Genomic DNA, 9,736 nt, shown 5'->3' on the forward strand with positions numbered 1-9,736 from the left:
AATATTCACGCCTGAGAAACCATGGTATGCAAGGTCATCCAGACATAGGCAGGGAGGCAGGTTGGGAACAAAATATGCCACAGTTCTTGCTTCGTGTAGGTCAGATGCCACCCAGGCTTTTCTGAGGAATTCTCCCTGGAGGCAGCATGACTGTGCAGGAGAAAGATCCAGCCAAATGGGCTCCCAAGAGAAGGCATTAAATATTTGACCTAGGGCCCCTAATGGCAGTGAGGTTTCCCTTATTGTTATATAGCAATAGAAGGCTGACTTCTCCTTGCTTCTGCTTCTTACTTACCTATTTATTCCATCCTTAGGTAAACCACTCCACTTTGGGAGATTTGTCCCTTATCTGTAGATTAAGGGAGGTGGATCGGATAATCTCTAGCCCACACGCTGTAATGGCATTTAAAGTCCACTCTCCCACATCATGCAGACCTGCTCAACATGGAGCCCTGAGGCTAAAGTCATCCTAACTACTGCTCACCAACACTTTCTTGCTTACTTTCTCCCCAGCCATCCACTTTGTTATTTTTGTACTTCCCAGATGCACGTCAGTTTTTGAGGGGCTGTACTTTCAATAAAAAAAAATGTAATTGAACAGGATGTCTTCATTATTTCACAATGTTTTAGAAACACACCCTGTGCTCCAGAAAACTTAGGGCATGGGAGGAGTGGTGATGTCTAAGTCAGAATGATCTCCTGGAGAGAAAAGTACTCATGTCCTAGAGCCAAAAGCCCCAATCCTCCACCACCCATCTGTGTGTCTTTCTTGGAAACAGTGATCTCATGAAGGCTCAGGCCTGCTTTACAGAACCTCTTGCTGAGCCAGATTCTCCCATGGATCGGAGTACTTACGGGAAGGAACCTGGATTCTTTTAGAAGTTCAGTGACAAATGAAGACATACAAATGGCTAAAGACACATCGGAAAAATGTTCAAAATCATTAGCCATCAGGGAAATTCAAACAAAACCACCTTACGCCAGTTAGAATGGCAAAATTGACAAGGCAAGAAAACAACAAATGTGTGAGGATGTGGAGGAAAGGGGATCCCTCTTACACTGTTGGTGGAATGCGAGTTGGTACAGCCACTTTGGAAAACAGTGTGGAGGTCCCTAAAAGTTAAAATAGAGCTACCCTATGATCCAGCAATTGCACTACCGGTATTTACCCCAAAGATACAGACGTAGTAGAGAGAAGGGCCTATGCACCCCAATGTTCATAGCAGCATTGTCCACAATACAAATTGTGGAAGGAGCCAAGATGCCCTTCAACAGATGACTGGATTACAGAAGATGTGGTCCATATACACAATGGAATATTACTCAGCCATCAGAAAGAACAGTTACCCAACATTTGCAGCAACATGGACGGACTGGAGGAGATTATGCTAAGCTTTAAATAAGTCAAGCAGAAAAGACAATTATATGGTTTTCACCTATTTATGGAACATAAGAAATAGCAGGAAGATTGGTAGGAGAAGGAAGGAAGAATGAAGGGGGTAAACAGAAGGGGGAATGAATCATGAGAGACTATGGACTCTGGGAAACAAACTGAGGGCTTCAGATGGGATGGGAGTGGGGATTGGGATAGGCTGGTGATGGGTATTAAGGAGGGCATGTATGTATGGAGCACTTGGTGTTATACGCCAGTCAATGAATCATGGAACATTATATCAAAAACTAAGGATGTACTATATGATGACTAACATAACATAATAAAAATTATTATAAAAATTAAAAATAAAATAAAAAGTATTAAAAAAAAAAAAGAAGTTCAGTGACCTACCTGAGGTCCTGGCATTCAGGACAGTGAAGGGAGGATCCTTGGTGGAGCCCCACTACACGAGTCCGCTGTTTGAAAATCTGGGTGGGTCGTTATTGGTTGTACTACTGTGGAAAGTATGGACAGACTCAGTCATTCATGTCCCACACCAACTTCGAGAAAAACAAGCAAGTCCTTTGAGTTAAGTAGCATACCTTCTTTTCTGAAATTAAAACAAATGTATGTTCCTCTATCTAAATAATTTTTACTTTAGAAATTTAGAAAAATTTAGGAAACACTTAGAGATTTAGGAAAATTTTAGAAAGAAAAGCATCCAAAAGAATATAAAAACTCCTATAATCCCATTGTCCCTAAAAGACTAAAGCATAAGACCTTCTGTTGTATGCCCTCCCTTTTGAATTTTTGAGCCCATTTAAGACATCTCTCTTGGAATCCCAACATGATTCTGTGTTTTTAATAGAGGACTATTCCATTTTCCTTCTTGAATAGCTATTATGTGGTAGGCCCCTTCTCTTTTAAGTCTCTTTCCAACTCTGTAAGACATATTGTATTATCTCAGTTTTGTTGATGAGAAAACTGAAGTTCAGGGAGTTATGGTGATTTTTCCAAATCACACAGTATCTATCTATCTATCTATCTATCTATCTATCTATCTATCTATCTATCTATCTATATCATCTATCTATCTATCTATCTATCTATCATCTATCATCTGTCTATCATCTATCTATCATCTATCTATCTATCATCTATCATCTGTCTATCATCTATCTATCTATCTATCTATCTATCTATCTATCTATCATCTATCTATCTATCATCTATCTATCTATCATCTATCATCTATCTATCTATCTATCTATCATCTATCTATCATCTATCTATCTATCATCTATCATCTGTCTATCATCTATCTATCATCTATCTATCTATCTATCTATCTATCTATCTATCTATCATCTATCTATCTATCTATCATCTATCTATCATCTATCTATCATCTATCATCTGTCTATCATCTATCATCTATCTATCATCTATCTATCATCTATCTATTATCTATCTATCTATCTATCTATCTATCATCTATCATCTATCTATCATCTATCATCTATCTATCTATCATCTATCTATCTATCTATCATCTATCTATCTATCTATCTATCTATCATCTATCATCTGTCTATCATCTATCTATCATCTATCTATCTATCTATCTATCTATCTATCTATCATCTATCTATCATCTATCATCATCTATCTATCTATCTAGCAATCATCTATCTATTGTCTATCTTATCTATCAAATGAAAGTATTATCTACTTTTTTAAACCAAGCTGGGACCATACATACTACTAAAACTACATACCCTTTGCTAGATAATTCCTTTTCGGTGATTCAAATTTCATAGTTTGGAGTAACCCTTAGATATCTCACTTCTAAGGTTTTTACCAGACTACAAATTCCTTGGTTTCTTTCATTAAGGAGGCAACAGGATTTAGAGAAGGGGATGGTGTTGCCAGTGGGAAAACAAATAACCAGCTAGCAGATGCCCCATTATCAAGGCTGAGGATCAAGCCTCCTACAATGAGTGAGACTGTCCCTTACGTCCCAATGCTTTCTCAAACTCTCTTGGCCTATCCTTTAGGAAAATTTCTTCATGCCTTTATTCCCTCCCTCTTCTGAGCTCTGAAATCCTTTCATTGTGCATTCACTGTGGCCCTCTAGCCTGAAAAAAAGGAACATCTTCCCTGGCTTTATTCTTGCATTCCAAATTTTCCTTGAGGACACAGAACCCTAGCTTTGGATTCCCCTGGTACGTACCACAAGGACTGGCACAGGATAATAAACATATTTTAAACAAACATCTATTTGTTCTTGATTGCTGAACACATGTCAGTTTATTCTTTAAGGAGTAGTTAGACCCCAGGGTCATCCATATAAATGCCAATGGGTTCTGGAACATTCCCACTCTGCAAAAGTTCCTGTACTACTCAGCTAAGCCTCACTGGTGGGGAATCAGAGAAACACTGCCCATCATTATTCCTGCTCCGAGGACTCACAGCTGCCCCCATAAACAGCACGGCATACGGCATTTATAGTTTCCCAGGTGATGTGGCATTCTGTCTGGCTGCTAGAGGGCGTGTGACACGGGGCAGGCAAACTACTTAGTGACTGTCACACCCTGGATCCTTTCCTCCAGAGCTGTGTGCTCCGTGGGTTAAGGATTTTCTTTTGTGTTTGCATTGACAATGAAGAGCACCATTAGTTGCATTTTCATTTTTGGGACTTTTAAATTTTTACATAATTTCAACCTTATAGAGAAATTCTGAAGCAGTATAAAGAAGTTCTATATTCCCTTTACTCAAATTCAGTAATTGCTAGCATTTCCCCCTAATACACATTTCTATCATGTATACACACAATCTATATCTGTCTATGTATTTATGTTAATAATCAAGGGTTTATACTTACAACTTTGATTGCAGTCTGCCACTAAAGAGGTAATTCTAGTCTCCCATTCCATATTTGTAATTTCCTTCTTTAATCTAATCTAATCATTCTCTTCAATATATTTGGTCATTTGCTCATCTCCACTATACACAAAACAGTGTCAGAATTGCTAACCCATACCACTGTGAAAAGCCAAACTGCTAATAGAGTTTAGTATTTGTTTACAGTTCCCTCTGTCTTTAGATTGAGGGCATATACTTAAAATACTCTGCTCACAGGTATTCTCATATGTTAAAAATCATCATATTGCACATTTTAAATATCTGTAGTTTAAGTCAATGTCAGTAAAGCTGTACAAAATTACTGTGTTCAAAAGTTTCTAAGGTTCATTCCCCAGAGAAACTTTTAGAGAAGTTATATTACTTAAGATACAGTAAGGTTGATTTGTTTCTGTTTGTTTTCTATTTCAGTGTTCAACTTCCCTCTTTGTTAATTTCATTTTTTTTGAATATGTAAAGCATTAACATGGTTCCAAAAGTCAAAACTATCCAGAAAGTTATATATGGACAAATGTCTGATTCCTCCCTGCCCTCTGTAGGTAACCAATCTTACTGGTTTCTGGTTTATTCAAGTTACAAAATAAGTCAGTTTGTCCAAGGAAAATTTGGAGTACAAAAACAAAGCCAGAGAAGATGTTCCTTTATCCCTCTTCTTCTTCTTCTTCTTTTTTGATATAAATCGGTGAAGAGGATTAAGAGGCACAATCTTCCAGTTACAAAATAAGTAAGTCACAGGGATGTGAGGTACAGCATAGGAATACAGTTAATAATACTGTAATAATTTATAAGGTGACAGTAACTACACTTATGGTGGTGAGCATTTTGCAATGTATATAGATGTCGAAACTATGTTGTGCACCTGAAACTAACATAATATTGTATGTCAGCTATACTTCAGCTAAAAAGAAATTCAAAAAAACTGTTTAAGCAAAATGAATTACAATGCGTTGTGGAATGTATAACATATGTGAAAGCAAACTGTATGACAACAGCACAAATGCTGGGATGGGAGATGTGCAAATGCACTATTGCAAAAAAAAAAAAAAAGAAAGAAAGAAAAAACCCAAACCAAAACCAAATAAACAAAAATAAACAGATGTAGGTACATTTTTCTTATTTCTCCTTCTTTCATCTATGTATACTCATGTAGGACACTTTGCTTTTTTTTTTTTTTTCACATAACAGTATATCCTTAAAGTTATTCCATATCAGCTCATATCAGTCTTTCTTTTTTTTCTTTCTTTTCGTTTTTGGGGGTAGCTATATAGCATCCCGTGCCTTCCTGTAGGACTTGCATGGTTTCATGCTTTACATTTAGATTTCCGATGTATCTGCACTTTATTCTTGTAAATAAGATAAAGGATGGATCTCGTTTTATCTTTTTCCAAGTGGCTACTCGGTTGTCTCATTTACCGAAAAGTTGATTTTTTTGCTCCAGTGGTTTGAGCTGCGCTGCCACGTCTGTGACGCAGTGCTGGGGTCTATTCTGGACAGTCTAGTCTGTTCCACTTTCAGTATATCCATGTTCTATGACCTCATTGTTTTACTTATGGAGGCCTCACACAACAGTTTCATATGGGTGGGCTTCTTATTATAGCTTTTCTTTTTCTGTGTTTCTAGCTCTTCTTTCACGTTTCTTTTTCCATGAGAACTCAAGCTGAACTTTTGTATTAACTTGTCTAGTTTATAAATGCATAATTTAAGCAGGGTGCTTTCCCATTTGATCAAGTATCTTTTGTGGCTTTTGTGTAGGAATGTTTTCCAGTTTCCCTCCTGCAGGTTTTGCACTTTTTGTGGTAGACTTATACCTAATTTTCTGATTTTCTTTGTTACTCTTAAAATGGTATTCTCTCTGCCATCAGGTCTTCTGTCTGGTTATTGTTCGTGGATATTAAAAACTATTGACTTCTGTCTGTTCATTTTACAGCCGGCTACCTTGCTGAAATAGCTTATGATTTAGCCTAATCGATTCCAGTAGGTTGAACTAGTCTTGCCATTGATTCTCTTAGGTTGTCCAGGTGTACCCTTATTTCAAGGTAGTTCTACTTATTTTCTAATTCTTTTTTTTTCTTTTCTGATTCTGAAGCCTCTTTTGAGTTCTCCTGTCTCATTGCATTAGCTCATATTTTCAGTGTAATGTTAAATAATTGTGGGTAGAGTGGGCATCTTTGCCTTGCTCTCTGCCATCGTCTCTTAAATGACCATATACAGTTGAACCTTGAACAACATAGGTCTGAGCTGCACAGGTGCTTTTTTCAATAAATCCAGTACAATAGTGTAAATGTATTTCTTTCTTTCTTTTTTTCTTTTTTTCTTTCTTTCTTTCTTTCTTTCTCTTTCTTTCTTTCTTTCTTTCTTTCTTTCTTTCTTTCTTTCTTTCTAAGATTTTTATTTATTTGAGAGAGTAAAAGAGGAGCACAAGAGGGAGGAGGGTCAGAAAGAGAAGCAGACTCCCTGCTGAGTGGGGAGCCGGACTTGGGACTCGATCCTGGGACTCCGGTACCATGACCTGAGTAGAAGGCAGGCACTTAACCGACTGAGCCACCCAGGTGCCCCACTTATGATTTTCTTAGTAACATTCTCTTTAGCTTCATTATAAGAATACAGTCTATAATACATATACAAAATATGTGTTAATTGACTGTTTATGTTATCAGTAAGTCTTCAGGTTAGCAGTGGGCTACTAGTTAAGTTTCTGGGGAGTTAAAAGTTATATGTGGATTTCTGACTGTGTCGATGTCAGTGCTCCTAACCACCTCGTTGTTCAAGGATCAACTGTGTATGAAAAATACCTTAAGGCCAGAAATAGCTCTTCAGTGTAAGACGTTTCTGGATATTTATCTGGCAAGATGAGATTAAGGCCCTTCTTATGCCTAGTAAAAAATTTAAGAAAAAATTCTTATGCCTTGAAAAAAAATTTAGCAAATGGTGAAAGTAAAGATTTGATTTTATAATAGTTCATTGAAAACATTTGTGCTGGGCCCCAGTGCTCCCTTTTATATTTAAAGGCCTCTTTAATTATATTTTGCTCTTCATTCATTCATCTAAGATTTATAGAATGCCTCTAATACTCCAGACACTCTCTTAGATTCTTTCTCATTTAATTTGTACTATACCCATGCAAAGTAGGCATTATCCTCATTTTATATGGAGAAAACTGAGGTTAAGAGTTAAGTGGACTCTAGGGTTGAACTCTGATTTTGAATCTGCATCTCCCAGTTCGAATTTTTCTAAACTCTCGTATATTTCTTTGTCAGGGAATAGAAACACAGAAGAGTAAGAATCAGTATATTTTTAGCAATCAACAGTCTTAAATTCTCTTTCTTTCATTAAAGGTCACAGTGCTCTATTCAGTCATATCATTGTGGACAGGCTTCTGGGTCTCTTTAAGTAGAACCTGAACGTACTAATGAGAGTGTATTTGTTCTTCTCAGTTATGAAGGACTTGAGAGAAATGTTCCTTATGGTATCAGGGATCCAAACGACAAGAGGCTTTCCAGATAGTGATAAGTATTCAAAGTACCCAGGACCTAGAAAAGCACCTGACACAGGGAGAGCACTCAAATAACAATAATTAAAAGTTCATTAGTGTTCATTCTGTTTTACATTCTTTACTTGTATTAACTGGTTTCATCCTCACAACAACCTAAGGGCACTTCTGTTATTGCTTGTATTTTATAGATGAGAAAACTGATGCATGCATCAATTAACTTACCAAAGATCATACTCAATAAAAAAGCTGGAATTCTGTCTTCAGATCCCCTGCTCTTAACCACTACACTATATATCTTTCACATAAATGGAGGAACTTCAGGGATCATGACAACAGGAGAATATTTTACCTCCTGAATACGAATCTACCAGCATTACTTACCAAGTGTACATTTTTGTTACTTAATGTGGTGGGTGATTTTGCAATCGATTAAGTAAATGAAAAGACTCTTGTACTTGAGGTAGAGGAAAGGCACCTAAACGCCTGAAATTCTTTGTTAGTTGCTATGTTAAATCTAGGTGTGTTTTGGTATTTCCAACATATTGGACTTCTTGCAAAACTGCAAAGCCCAACGCAGCTCAAAATGTAAACCCAACTTCTAAGGGCTCCGTTCTGAGCTTATAACCTGCATGTGCACACCCACAGAAGGTCTGTAACAGGACAGTATACACAGGCAATTATAAACCGTGGGCCGTGCAACGGCCATGGAGGTCACCCAGTCCAACCACCAGTTTCATGTCCAATACTGAGGAAGTAACACAGTCACATAGAACGGACATCTGGGCTCCTTCTCACTGGCGCGCTTTTCATTACCTAATACTTTTGCTTGCCTTTCCTCTCTTTTCCTGTTTGTGCAAAAGTAAACGGGCCTGGCTTCCCGCACTTAGGACCAAAACCGCCATAAAGCAGAAAGAAAGTCGGAGCCCTTGCAAGAAGCCGCCGACCCAAGACCAAACAGCCAGCCCAAGGTCAGAGGGCGTCCCAGGTCCGCCCTCCGGGGTCGGTTCGCAGGCACGGCCGCATTTCGTAATCCTCCGCGCGGCCGTTCGGAAATCCACTAGCCGGATGACACCGTTCCCCGCCCAACTCCGTTGTCCGCTTCTTTTAACTGCGTGCGGCCGAGGCGCTGGGCCAGAGGACGACTAAGAACCGTGGGCTGGCACCTCGCGGGACCAGATGTGACGCCAAGGTTCACCGGGGACGGTCGCGGAGACAACTGCCCGCCTCCGGCCTCACCCCCTCCAGCTGACGCAGCGCACACCTCTCCCCGTCCGCCGCGCGCCGGGGAGGGGGGGCGGGGCCGCCCGCGGACCGGACTCCCAGCGCCGTCCCCATTGGGCCAGGGAATGAGTGACGCGCAAGGCCCCGCCCCCTCGGCGCTTTCCTCGCCGCCGGCGCTAGCGGCGCTGACGTGGCCGGGCGGGCGGTGGCGGCTCCGCCCGGCGCGGGTAGCCACTCGTCGCTGCTAGAGAGGGGCGGGGTGGCTGGGGCCGTGCTCCCCGGGCCAGCTCGTGGCCCGCCCCGCCGTCCCGGCCCCCCGGATGAGGGTATATATTCGGAGCGGGCGCGGGACGCCGAGGAGTGGCCGCGCGCGGGGAGCCGAAGCCGGGCGGAGTCACCGTCGCGCCGAGGGAGGTGAGCGGCTCCCCGCCCAGTCCTGTCTTCTTTCCCCGCCACCCGCCAGCCCGGAGGGGACGCCGGGGCCCGGTCCCGCCACGCGAACGCTCCCACGGCCACGTCGGTGCTCGGCGCCCGAGCCTGGCCCTGGCCGAGGAGCCGCCCGGCGCGCCCCGCAGGCGCTTCCCGTGCTCGGACACCTCGCTGGGGAGGGCGCCGCAGCCGGCCGGGGCTTTGGGGAGGACCGGACCGGGCAATGTGTGGAATCGGGGGTTCGTCGAACGGCTGGGGGTGGGCCTCACCTGGATGGCGGGGGGGGGGGGGGGGGG

At 41.4% G+C, this 9,736-nt stretch overlaps 1 protein-coding gene across 4 annotated transcripts in view; it reads left to right on the plus strand.

Moving 5' to 3' along the window:
• Nucleotides 1-9,269: 9,269 nt before the first annotated feature.
• The window catches only part of UAP1 (UDP-N-acetylglucosamine pyrophosphorylase 1), a 41,453-nt gene continuing 40,986 nt past the window's right edge, over nucleotides 9,270-9,736 (plus strand). For all 4 annotated transcript variants that reach the window (XM_040635973.1, XM_040635972.1, XM_040635975.1 and 1 more), the window contains exon 1: nucleotides 9,270-9,425. The gene's annotated coding sequence lies outside the window, so the exon portion shown is untranslated. The remainder of the gene's footprint in view (nucleotides 9,426-9,736) is intronic.

The sequence above is a fragment of the Ursus maritimus genome, unplaced genomic scaffold (assembly GCF_017311325.1).
Source record: "Ursus maritimus isolate PB19 unplaced genomic scaffold, ASM1731132v1 scaffold_2, whole genome shotgun sequence".
NCBI lineage: Eukaryota > Metazoa > Chordata > Mammalia > Carnivora > Ursidae > Ursus > Ursus maritimus.